We start from the raw sequence: 12,599 nt of genomic DNA on the forward strand, positions 1-12,599 counted from the left end.
AAACTCAACCTTCTGGCCTGTGTGCAAGGCCGGCTTCACAGTCCTGGCTCGGGCTTGCTTGATTTCTGGAAGAACCAGTTGATAGAGCTGAGGAGCCCCTGCTAGGAATCCATCATTTCTTCGACCGCATACTTAATTCTCCAGGGACTTGGCCAGAGAGCAGAGTCCCTGGGAACTGGGCTCTGTGGAGAGGAGATGAGCCACAGGGAGGGGCCCCAGCCAAAAGGGCACAGGGTGCCATCATCTCACAGGGCCCCTGATGGCAGTCCCTGCAGGAGACAGTGGCACGTATAGGTCTGACAGTCAGCAGTTGTCTCCCAGATGTTCTCCCAGGGCGGCCACAGCCAATCAAGGTCCACTTCCCTGGTTCTTGAGCCACCCACTGGCATTGCGGTGGGCTTCCTGAACAGCCCTCAGATTCCTGAGTTACTGACAAACTCTCAGGACATAAACAGTGGCAGAAAATGTGAGAAGGTGGCCAGCCAAGGAAGGCACCGCTGCTCTGAAAGGCATGTTGGGTGGAGGAGTGCAGTGAACTAGACTGTGTTGTCAGTAGTGGGAGTGCCCCCCAACCTCGGTGACAACCCAGAGTACCTCAGTTCTCCACCTGGGGACCGGAGCCTTCTGCCACAAAGACAGGTGGGAGGAGAGAAGCCTCTCTCTGGTGCTGTCCTCAAACCGATTGCCCCACGCTCGCCACACCGTGGAGGGATCGAATTAGTCCAGAGCCCGCACACTGACACTGCGGTGGCCAGGCAGGTACTAAAGGTGTGGAAAGGCTGGGCTTTGGTATCTGGGGTGATAGGGAACAGTGGGACTGGGCATGGAGCAAGCATGCCCAGCAGTGGGGGCTCTGGGAAACCTAAGCTTCTGATTTCTTTTTCAAGAGAAGCAGAAAATCTATTTTTTTATTAACATTTTTGCTGGGTTTTTTTTTTTTTTTTAACAAAAATAGGTGAGATAAACAAAATATGTCTCTTCTTCATGTCTGTGGCACCGAGAGTTTCGCTGGCAATGTGTCCTGAGAGACCACCAAGTCGTAGTTAGTAGACGAAACAAGCCAGGTCAGGACAGAGGAAAGGATGGTCTCAGCAACAACACTGTGGGTTTTTCTCTCCGTGTACAAGCAAGCAGGCCTCCCGGCTCCAAGGCCACGCAGACAAGCTCCTCCAAACCTACACGTGTCAGCAGAATCTCCCCAGAAACATCGGTCGGTTGGTTGGTTGATTTTTGCTGCCCCCGATTTCGCTTGAATCAGCATCTCAACATGCATGTATCTTTGTCAGGCTTTTGTTATCTGGGAGGTTTGATGGGGCTGGGGGTCATGGACAATGGGCAGAGCCAGGTGGTCATTTGTAGATACCTGAGCTCCCTGCAGGAGGTCAGCACCCCCGCCCCCCGTGGCCCCTAACACACAGACATTTATACTTAGGCTTCAATATGTCTATGTGCACACATGTATAACTATTATAAAACACACAGGCGGAGCCACCAGCCACAGGCAGAGTTATGAACTTTAAGCTGGCTTGTGAATTGCTCCATTAAAAAAAAAATTAAAAACAAACAAAACACAGTCTTCTAAGGAGCAACCAGAACTGCAGCAAAGCTCAGGTATACCAGCTTGCAGCTCAGCTCCCACATGGCAGGGAAATTAGCAGTGAGGCAGCAGCCTGGGGTGGGGGAGGGGGTAGGGTGGGGAGGGAGCAGAGCCTCCCTTCCTTGGGAAATGGGAAAGAGGCCTGGGTTTACAGTAATCATGAGACTGTTTGTAGTTGGCAGCGGCTGGAATGTCAGCATCCCTTCCCATTAGCCACCCTCAGAAGCCGTCCTGCTGAGTGTTTCCAAGTCTCAGACCTAATGAGGCCTGGCCGGAGGGAATCCAGAAGACAGCGGGAGCCCAGGCACTTATATCCCTGAATGGCGCACCACAAGGTTGATTGATGTCAAGCTCTGCAGAGATGACTCACTGCCAAGGCAACCTACTAATCCTCTACATGGTACTTTGGGTGTGCGTCACCGGAACTGGCTTCTCCACGCGGTGCGGCGTGAGGGGGACAGTCCTTAGTCCATATTCCAATCGGAGAGGATTCATAAGCTACCATTGGGGAAAAACAGTCACTTGTTTCTGACTTTAATGCTGAGATATTGGCACCCGGGATTTAGAAATAAATATTTGATTTTTAAAGATCATTTTGTAGCTGGTAGCTGTCGACCAAGCCAGGTTTTTAGTGTTGGTGTATAGTTTGCACCATATGATTCAATAAACTGTGCCGGAGAAATGTGTGCATAATTAAGTTTAAAAGCCAACCCCAACATCACTGGAGGACTTGCCCCTCAAATCACAGTGCACCAAATTCTGTTTCTTGCTGAGAGGATTCTCACCCTCCTGCAGGGACTCAGAATCAGGGGGACTGGGCAGGCATCTCTCTGTTTCCTTCTTGATGGCAGTCTTTCCCCTAAAAAAAAAAAAGTGTTTCTAGCAAATTCTTTCCCATTCTAATTTCTGGTGCTAGATTAAAAAATACCAATGGCATCATCCCCCATTGCAGTAACTGGGGCCCCACTTCAGGTAAAGCACTTGCTATGCTGTGCTCCGTATCACACAAACAGGAAATGTGAAGGTTGCCTATGATTCCCATTTCAGAGTCCTATGGAATGAGGTGTAAGAAAAAGAAGAGCTGATTCTTACACCAGCGTTACTGTGTTCCAGACACTATTCAAAGCACTTTGCATCCGTTAATTCAGGTAACCCCCACCAACAACCAATGAGGTATTAACATCCTCATATACAGATTAGGAAACTGAGGCACAGACAGGACAGATGACAGAGTGGCCTTGTTACTGGGTGAGTAATGCTGGAGCAGTGGGAGTCCTTGTGTTTGACCACTAACGATGCCATGCTGCCCTTCAGGAATATCTGCATCGCAGGACAGACAGTGAAAACAGCAGACAGTAAAGCAAAAATCCAATCCCCTTAGCTCAGTGCTAGCCTGACACTGTAGGTCGGCCTCAGAAATACCTCAAGAAGCTGCGCCACCAAAACTTAAAATTCTGCTATTAGAGAATTAAGGTTCTGAGCTAAGTGGCCCTATTTATTCTTTAAAAATACAGCTGTCTCTGGCAGGAAGGGGCCTATCCCTCTTGAAGAATTTGTTTATAAGAGCCTAGTAAATCTTTCCTCAACTTATTGAGATGAGGCAAGTCAAAACAAGTCATTCACTCAACAAATATTCATTGAGAAGCTATCAGGCGCCAAGTCCTGGGCCAGCCACTGGGGACCCAGGAGTGTTTAAGGCACAGCCTCCCACCTCCCGACCCCCCTACCCCCTCTTCAGAAAGGTCACAGTCAAGTACATGAGAAAGGCACTTGCCCAAGGGAGAAATGACCCTTCAATGGCATCATTTCCCTCAGGGTTGCCTCTTCCAGAGCCTACAACCAAAGTTCCAGAGGGTGGGAGATACCGGGAAAAAGAAAATGTGTGCTGTTGAGGTGGATTCAACTCCTGGAAACTCTATGAATGAGTGATGTCTGCAATGTCCTGTCCTCCACATCCCAGCTCAGCACCTGTGGACTCATGCCCGGGGCTTCTTTTATGGAGTCAATCCATCTCATACTTGGTCTCCCTCTTTTCTCGCTAATGCAGGGGGAACGGAGAAGGGTTGAAGCAAAGCAGCGAGGGCACCAAAGCCAGGACTGTCATCTCACCTGCACTGCCAAACATACGCTGGGCAAAGACCTGGCAGAGAGTAGCACTGCCTCTGCTGTGCCTGCAGGGGGGAATCACTCGAATGCAATCTCCAGGGCCAGTAGAAAATGTTCTGCCCCTCTTTCCTGTTCATCATCCTGCCTCACCTTTTCTTCCCTCCCCCTCCTCCCCCACTCCTTTTTCTTCTTCCTCTCTCATTCTCTCTCCCCCTTTTTTCCCTTGGTGTTTTTTTTTTTTTCTATTTCTAAACAAGAAGCTTGACTACATTCTGCTGCATACCCTACCAAATTTATGAAATTCAGCTAAAGATTATTTTTTATATCTGTAATATTTTCACATGACTAATTGCATTTAGTGAAAAGCTGACACTCGACAATTTCTTGGGCTCATGCAATGTTGGATTTATTAAAGCCCCAAATCATCCATCATCTCAAAATTTGGCAGGTTCTGTTTATAAATAAATTAAATTAACAAGTGTGTGCTGTGCTGGTTTTCATGTGTGGGAGGGAATGCAAATGCAGATGTGTGTACGCCCATGGGTCACGGTGAATGTGCTCCTGACCCAGACAGCCTGCCAACTGAGTGCCAACACACAGGGACTTTTTTCAAGACAGAAGAACTCAGTTTGGAATTGAGAACCAAATCCGATTTAATGAGCACATCCACCTTTTCAATGCAAACATAGATTGCATCTCACTGGCCAGTGTGATATACAAAAAGAGTTGGTCTGAAGTTCAAGTAGCACGGCAGCCAGGAGATCTGGGTTCTAGTCCTGAGCGAAGCCAACTTCCTGCAGCCCCGGGGAGGTCGCTTTCTCAGCTTAGGCTGTGCTTTGTCATCTTTAAAGTAAAGAAAATGCTCTCTTTCTAAAACTCATAAAGGTCATGAGCCGAAAGTCTAACGGAGCAAAGAAGGTGTCTGGCAAAGACCGATCAACACGAGCGTAGAGAATGGTTGGTACGTGGTCCTTCGGGAGCTACCAGGATCTTTCTCTCAGAGCTAAATTGACAGACGTCAGCTTGAAAATTGGCGCTTATCATCCTGATTGACACGTTTGAAGAACTGAAATATTACTTGAAAATGCTAATGAAGATTAGAAGGGAAAAGGCAGGGAGAAGGGACTTCTATTCACTGAGCTCCTTCCACACACCAGTGGTGAGACTGGTGCTTTAGGGGGCACAGGGGAGGGAAGCAGAAGGGGCAAGTTATATCTTTAGCAAGCAAAGTAATTATCTTTAATTGTTACCAGGAAATGTGATAATAATTAACATCACCCCCACCATCAACAATATTTTAGCAACAGGAAATATGTGGCAAATAGAGAATCTATGATGTACAGAGGAAATCAGAACTCTGCTAGGCAGTAGAAGCCATCTTTAGTAAACATCACAAGCATATTTCACAAATTAATTGTGATATGTATACAGATCTGGCAAAAGCAGCTTGGGATCCAATTTTACATCACAGCGTTCACTGGATGTTATGGAATTGTGGGACTGGAAAGGGATCTCCTAGCAGCATCTCATCCGTTCCCCTGTTTCATCTAAACTTGGGATGTCGGATATATTTTAATATCACATGCCACTCTGATTGATTGATCATGGCTGCCCAGAGGGCTGCGTTGAGAGGCACTTTGAGGCTGCTTATGAGCTCAGAGAAAAGGAGGGCTGTGATCAATTAGGTGTGTCTGCCACGCAGACCCACGGGGAGATTAAGCACGCATGCCATATATTTGCCATTCCCTAACATCACTGTCCTAAAAAGCAAGAATTTTTTTCTGACTTTAAAGTTACCCTTGAAAAGACTGCTTCCCTTGAGGATCCCTATAATACCGCTTTCAGTCGGAGAAGATACTTTCGTGTAGAGAACTTCGGGCAATTAAGATACAACTGAACCCGATTTTCTCTTGCTTAATTCTCAGTGAGGATGAGCACCCTGCACCTCCTGCTAACAGACCCCGTATTGACTTATAGATGAGGGGTCCCCAGATTGGTGTCAGGATCTTCAAGTATGGCTTTTAATGGAGAAGTTAATCAGATGTCTTTATTTTATTTTATTTTATTTTATTTTATTTTATTTTATTTTATTTAAGGGCTGAAAAAGAAGGCTTTCGGGAAAGAATTTATCGTAAGGGAAGAGAAAGTAGGGCAGGTCAGTCCAGGCTGGTAGTGGTATAAATACTTCCACAATGGCAGATGTCTAGCTACCAGTGTGAACCAATGTGGAGTTGAGAAGGGCACTCTCCACGCCAGCATGAGCCAGCTCCGGTCGATCCTTGTGCCACAGCAGCCATGGGAGTGCCCAGAGAATCCCCAGCACATGCGGGGGCACCTGCAGAAATGAAGCTGATGGAGAGGAAGAAGACAGTGTCTGGTATAAAGCTGATGACAGCAGAGAACTGGCTGAACATGCTTTGTGCCAAAAATACTGCAATCATAGAACTGCAGAACCAGAAAGGAACACAGAACTCCCTCGTTCTTTAGGAGAGATCCTGAGGCCCAGAGAGAGACACTAACTTGTCTGGGTAACTTGTGGGATAAAGCGTGCCCTGAAGGCAATGATTATGTTACTTATCAGTGTTTTATTTCCCTGTTTACTAAACAATCTCAATATATTGTTTTTGAATGTTTTTTATATATTTGGGGAACCCCATCACCCCCACATATTCCCTACACTTCTCCTTAGATCTCTAAATTGCACTGTCCTGAAAAGGATTCCAGAAGAATCTTCCCAAGCAAAGGATGATGGGAAAAGTGAAATCCTTGCCAGTTCTTGGCTAGAGGCTATTGATTCTGCCCATTGATCTAGGTTCTGATACATGGCTTGCCAGCTCCAATATTACATCTATATAAAAGAGCTTGAATTTCTTGGCTCTCCTCTTAAATTCACATTGTCAGGGCTTCCTGCCTCTGAAGCAAGACTGCATGCCTCAGTGCACCCAGATACTACAGCCCAGACTTCCAATATCCTGCTCAATGAGATGAGTTAGAGACTGAGTCAGCCTGCCTTCACTTAGGGGCTGGTAATTTCTGAAATGGAGTCAAGCCCTTAATGTATCCTGCTTCTGCTTTCTCAGTCTATTAATTCCTCTTTCCTGCCCTCCGATACTATATCCTCAAAACAGCTGGTTCTAAAACAACTGGAGCAGAGGAAAGGGGGTGGGAAACAGTTCATATAAATGGGCTGATCAGAGGAGTCCCCATTAGGGTGTGACGCGCCAAGGATGCTCCTATCTACTCCCCAGAACCTAGGAATGGGTCACCTTACGTGGCAAAGGGGATTGTGCAGATGGGATTAAGTTCAGGATCTTGACATGGGGAGATTATCCTGGATGATGGCTGAGCCCGATGGAATCACAGGGTCCTTAAAGGCGAAAAGGGTTGGCAGAGAGATGACAGGGTTGCCATGTGAGCACTCACGCTGCTCTGCTGGTCCCTGGGCCAAAAAACAGAGGCAGAGACCAGCAGCCAAGGAACGTGGGCAGCCTCCAGAAACTGGGAAAGGCACAGGAATGGTCCCCCCCAGGGCCTCCAGAAAAGAATGCAGCCCTGACAAAATACTGATGTTAGCCCAGTGAAGCATACATGTCAGGCTTAGGGCCTAGGAACTGTGTGGCAAAGCTGTGTCTTGAGAAACCTCATGGCTTCTGGGCTGGGCCAGTGATGGCAGCGCCTCTGAGATGACCACCAAAAACCCTGCACCCCCTTCTCTCCCCATGCTCAAACCCTATGAAACAACATTGTTTCTTTCTTGGGTTGTTTTTGTTGTTGTTGTTGTTGTTGTTGTCGGGTTCAAGGAATGCTAGATCTGGAGAACACTTTAGAGATATGGTTTCTGACCATATAGGTGAGAAACCAAGCAATGGATTAGGGGGACTGGCCCGAAGTGGAGTGGTTATTTAGGAGCAGAGACAATAGGACCAGACCATCTTCCTGGATGCTATTTCCTACTTCTGACTCTTGGAAAGCTTGCAAGTCAGTTATGCTGTGGAACAGAGCATCACTTTTCTTCTTACAACAGGAAGGAAACTGTTCTTAGACATGGTACTTGTGTCTTAGGTACCAGAGAGACCCATGAGAAATAAATAGATGAGGTAGGCAAGGGGGGAGAGAGAGCACAGGGCAGGAGACCAGAGGCCTGGGTTTTGTTTCTTCTACAAATACTCATTGGGTGCCAACATTATGCCAGCCCTAGGCTAGAAATGGTGGCAGACAAAGGAGTATAGTGTGCCACTGAGTGTCCTTAAGTAAGTCACTCTCTTCTCTGCCCATGCTGGGGACCTCTCCCTAGGTGTCTATGGTCCAGGCCTCTGGGGATCACATTCCTTTGGCAGCTCATGGAGAGTCAAACAATCAGGATTCAGTGAACCCCCACCACATGCCAGGCACTGCTCAAGCACCTGACGTGGCTCTCATAACTCCATGAAACAGAATCTGTTTTCCTCAAGAAGGGAAGCCGATGCTCACAGATCAGACGCTAACTATCAAAATGCCTGGTGAGTAAACAGTGAGCTAGCCTGCCAACCAAGGATCATTCGACTCCAAAACATGAGGCTGGTCTAGCCAATCCTGAGCAGGAAGTGCCATGTGACTTGTGAGTATAGGAAATTCACAGAGAGACTGATATATCTAGATGGTGCATGTATGGGAAGAGCGAGCACTTCTTAGAAGATCCCATCAGCAAGTCATGAGTATGATGCTTAATTAGTCCTGCCATGGTCTCCTCACTAGGCCCTATCCTCTTCTTCTCTCCCAGTGTCTTACAATTTGCAGACCTTGTTAAGGAGCTGTACACCCTCCATGGATTGCCTAACTTATTATTTCACATGACCGTACCAATTGTGCAGGGAGGATCTTGGGAAGTGCATTAAACTCTTGTTACAGAATAGTAGGGTCACTTTGTAAGTTATATAAGTGTCTAACCACTTTGTTGTAAACCTGAAAGTAATATAATATTGAATGTCAACTATAATTGAAATTTTAAAAATAATAAAAATTTTAAAAAATAAAACGTTCATATCAGAAGAAGAAGAAGAAGAAGAAGAAGAAGACGAAGAAGAAAAGAAGAAGAAGAAGCAGAAGAAGCAGAAGAAGCAGAAGCAGAAGCAGAAGCAGAAGAAGAAGGAGGAGAAGGAGGAGGAGGAGGAGGAGGAGGAGGAAACTAGGTTGAAACTCAGGATAATAAGGTACTGACCTGGCTCATTCAGCTGGTTTACATCCCATATAGAGCAAGAACCCCATCTCAGAAATCTAATCCAGAGCTCATTCCATTAGCCTGGAATGTCCCTGTAGCCCTGTATTCCATTTTAGAACATGCCCAAGAAATTTGTTCCTATCTTCTCCAGGTTTATCAGTCTATTTAAAAGACCTATGTCCGTGTAGGTCCAGTGAGGGTGTCTAACAATGTGCCAAAATTCTACCTTCTGGTAACCATTTATGGTAGGGAAACCATGATCACAGTTCATTGCGTCTCCTCCCACTGAGAAGTGGAGTCTATGTCCCACTGTTGAATCTAGGTTGGCCTCATGACTTGCTTTGACCCATGGTAGAGGTGATATTGTGTAAGTTCCAAAGCTGTGGCAAAGCCTTGTGGCTTCTACCTTCCTGCCCCTGGAACCTGAGACCACCATGCTCCTAAGAAGTCCAGGCCAGCCCCCTGGAGGATGAAAGACCTATGGAGTGAGGCTGGCCACTGGGAGATGAAGGTCCAGCTGAGACCCAGGCATGTGAGTAAAGCCATCAAGACAAGTCCAACCCAAACTCCCAGCGGGCCTGTGTCTGCTTTTTATTGGTGTGATTTCTATTACTTTAAGCTCTCTGCGATGTGCAGGGTCCTCACCCTTCCTCTGCCATTCCCTGAGTCCTCCTCCTGGACTGCCAGTTTCCTAGCTGAGTGACTCAACAAACTCATTTCTCCCCTTTGGCCCTTTATCTTCTTATCTGTATATTGGCAATAATAACTCATCGATACAAAGAGCATTTTGATGTTCACCAGATAGAAGGGGGTTAAGAGGATGGGCAAAAAAGAGGAAGAGATTAAGATGTACAAACTGCCAAATAAAAAACAGTCACACTGATATAAAGTATAGCACAGGTAATAAAGTCAATAATATTATACAATAACTATATGGTATCAGATAGGTACTAGACTTATTGGGGTGATCAGTATGTAAGGTATATAAATGTCTAATCACTATGTTGTACACCTGACACTAATATAATATTATATGTCAACTGTAATTAAAAAATAAAAATATATTTTAAGAAATTTTAAAAAATAATACCTCATGGGAGTAGTTAGGAAATTTAATGAGATAGTGAAACTGATTTATAAACTATTGAAAAATCTAGAAAAAAAATGAAGTCTGTCACTACCAAAACACCTGGAATCCTCACTAAGATCACAAGATCAGGATTTATAAGATTTTGGCAGAAACTAAGGACACTGTCATGCCTGAGTCCTTAAATTACCCAAAGCACAGGTATCTAGCATGCCTGAGTCCTTAACATACCTAAAGCACAGGTATCTAGCATGCCTGATTCCTTAACATACCTAAAGCACAGGTATCTAGCATGCCTGAGTCCTTAACATACCTAAAGCACAGGTATCTAGCATGCCTGAGTCCTTAACATACCTAAAGCACAGGTATCTAGCATGCCTGAGTCCTTAACATACCTAAAGCACAGGTATCTAGCATGCCTGAGTCCTTAACATACCTAAAGCACAGGTATCTAGCATGCCTGAGTCCTTAACATACCTAAAGCACAGGTATCTAGCATGCCTGAGTACACCCCAAGACAAGATCAGGAACTCCCTTGAGATCAGCAAGGTGGGTACCCAGAAAACCTGAGACTCAGCAAAAGGTGGAAGGGAGACCCTGGTGTGTAAACTAGTGACCCTCATAGCTGCTATTCAAAAGGGAAAAGAGATGCTGATAAAATGCATTTGAAGTGGATCAGTGTTTGCTTAGTAGAAGAAAATTTGAGATCTTGTTTCCTAAAACTTTAATTTTTTCTATCTATTAACACATGGCCCTGTCTTACTATGAAGGAGATGATTTTAGCATTGTCTGTATTTTTTCCCATCCCGTTCTTCATCTCTTCAAGGAAGCAGTTTCCTTTAACTGCTCCCTTTTCGTGTTGCAGAATTAGACACAGATTACACCTAATAACTGATAGATCCTCCCTTCCCCCAACTGGTGGGCGGGGTATGATGTAACCTGCCCCTGCAGCCTGGACATACCTGAGTACCTAACCAGGCACCTTATATGGACTATACATTGAACCACCAATCAACACCTGCCAAATACCCTAAGCCCTTGTCCCTATATGACCATACATTAAGCCACCAATCAGCTTGTGCCAAGTCCACTAAGCCCCCATTCCTTCCCATTCCTCCCCTCAAAAGGCGTGTTCACCTCTGCATGTGTTGCTGTTCTCCCCTTGCGAGACAGCCCGGCAGGTCTCTTCCCCCTAATAAAGCCTGTAAGCCTGGTTTTCGGCTCCCAATTGATTTTATCAATAACATTGCTTGAGACCAAGAAAAGATCGCATCTGATTCCTGATTTTACACAAGAGGGTGAGTCCCTTACCCATGGCCTCATTGTTAGTTACTAGGAAAAGGGTTCAAAAGCTAGATTCTTGCCCTGGCTCTGCCACTCTGCTGGACCCCCTTAGGAGAAGGTAGAAAACACCCACACCACAAAGCACTTAACTCTAGGATTTCTAGCTTGATGGTAAAAAGAGCAGGAATACAATTCGGGCAGAAATAGGACCTGTCGTTTCCCAGCCAATTACTACCTTGATTCTGTTAGCTTTTGTCTGTGAAGGCAGCAGAACACTGTTTATGGTGAGAATGACTAATTTCATACACAGTTTAACTAGGTGGTTCAATCAAACTGTTCTTTCCTATGAAGTTTGATGGTAGGAAATGATTACCATATAAAAACGGTTTCACTCTGTTTGATTGAGTGATTTCTATAAAGCGTCTATAGCATAATTTCATGGCTGTGAACGTTAATTTCACAACAGCCAACTGTAATTGGGTTCCAAGGCAGGGAAACCAAGCCCCGCTCCCACAGACTGCTTCTCTGTGGTGGGGGAGGTGGAGGAGGGGAGGGAGAAAGAGGGAGGGAAGGAGGCGGGAGGGGAGTACGGGTTGAATCTGACCAGAATGTGAATGTGCAGATGAAAGTTCAGCTTTCTGCTCTGAGAACTCTGCAGTGAGAAACAATAAATTGCAATGCTGATTCGCTTCTCTAAGTTGGGAGGAGCTGCAAAGGCGGCGCGGCTGTGTTCCCTGGGCTTATTCAGAAGGGGAAAACCCTGAGCTTTGGATCACCCAGGGAAGCTGACTGCATTAAAGATGACAAGTTTTGCTGCAGCTTTTCTCCTGCTATCATTTCCTTGGTGCCTCTGGAAATGAGAGACCCCTAAACCACAGGCTGGGGAGGGCTCCTGCCATCTGGTGTTCATAGCGCTGAGTCACTGTTTGCCCAAAATAGCTCATCTCCCCTACCCAACTGGCACTGCCTCCCCATTACTCTCCTGTCCTTCAAATATTAGGGTCATTCATCAGGAGAAATTTGGGGGGGCAATTCTGATTAATGTGGATAATTTTGCCCAAAGAGAATTGACTCATTATAAGGTTATTATTATTTTTTTTTTTGGATGTTCAGTTGCAGAGGCTGAGCTGAGATTCAAACCCTCGTCCATCTGGCCCCAAAGCTTTTATGCTGCCCTGGCGACCTGGGGGCAGAACGGTCTGGGGAAGCTGAGGACACGGCAGCCATGTCTGGTGACTGAGTTTCTGTCCTTTATAGATAGCCTCTCTGCTGCCTGTCAGGCACTGTGCTGGGCATGGTCACACCCACTAGATCCCTCTGACTCCTTG

Source organism: Eptesicus fuscus, chromosome 6, assembly GCF_027574615.1.
Source record: "Eptesicus fuscus isolate TK198812 chromosome 6, DD_ASM_mEF_20220401, whole genome shotgun sequence".
In the NCBI taxonomy this organism is placed as follows: domain Eukaryota; kingdom Metazoa; phylum Chordata; class Mammalia; order Chiroptera; family Vespertilionidae; genus Eptesicus; species Eptesicus fuscus.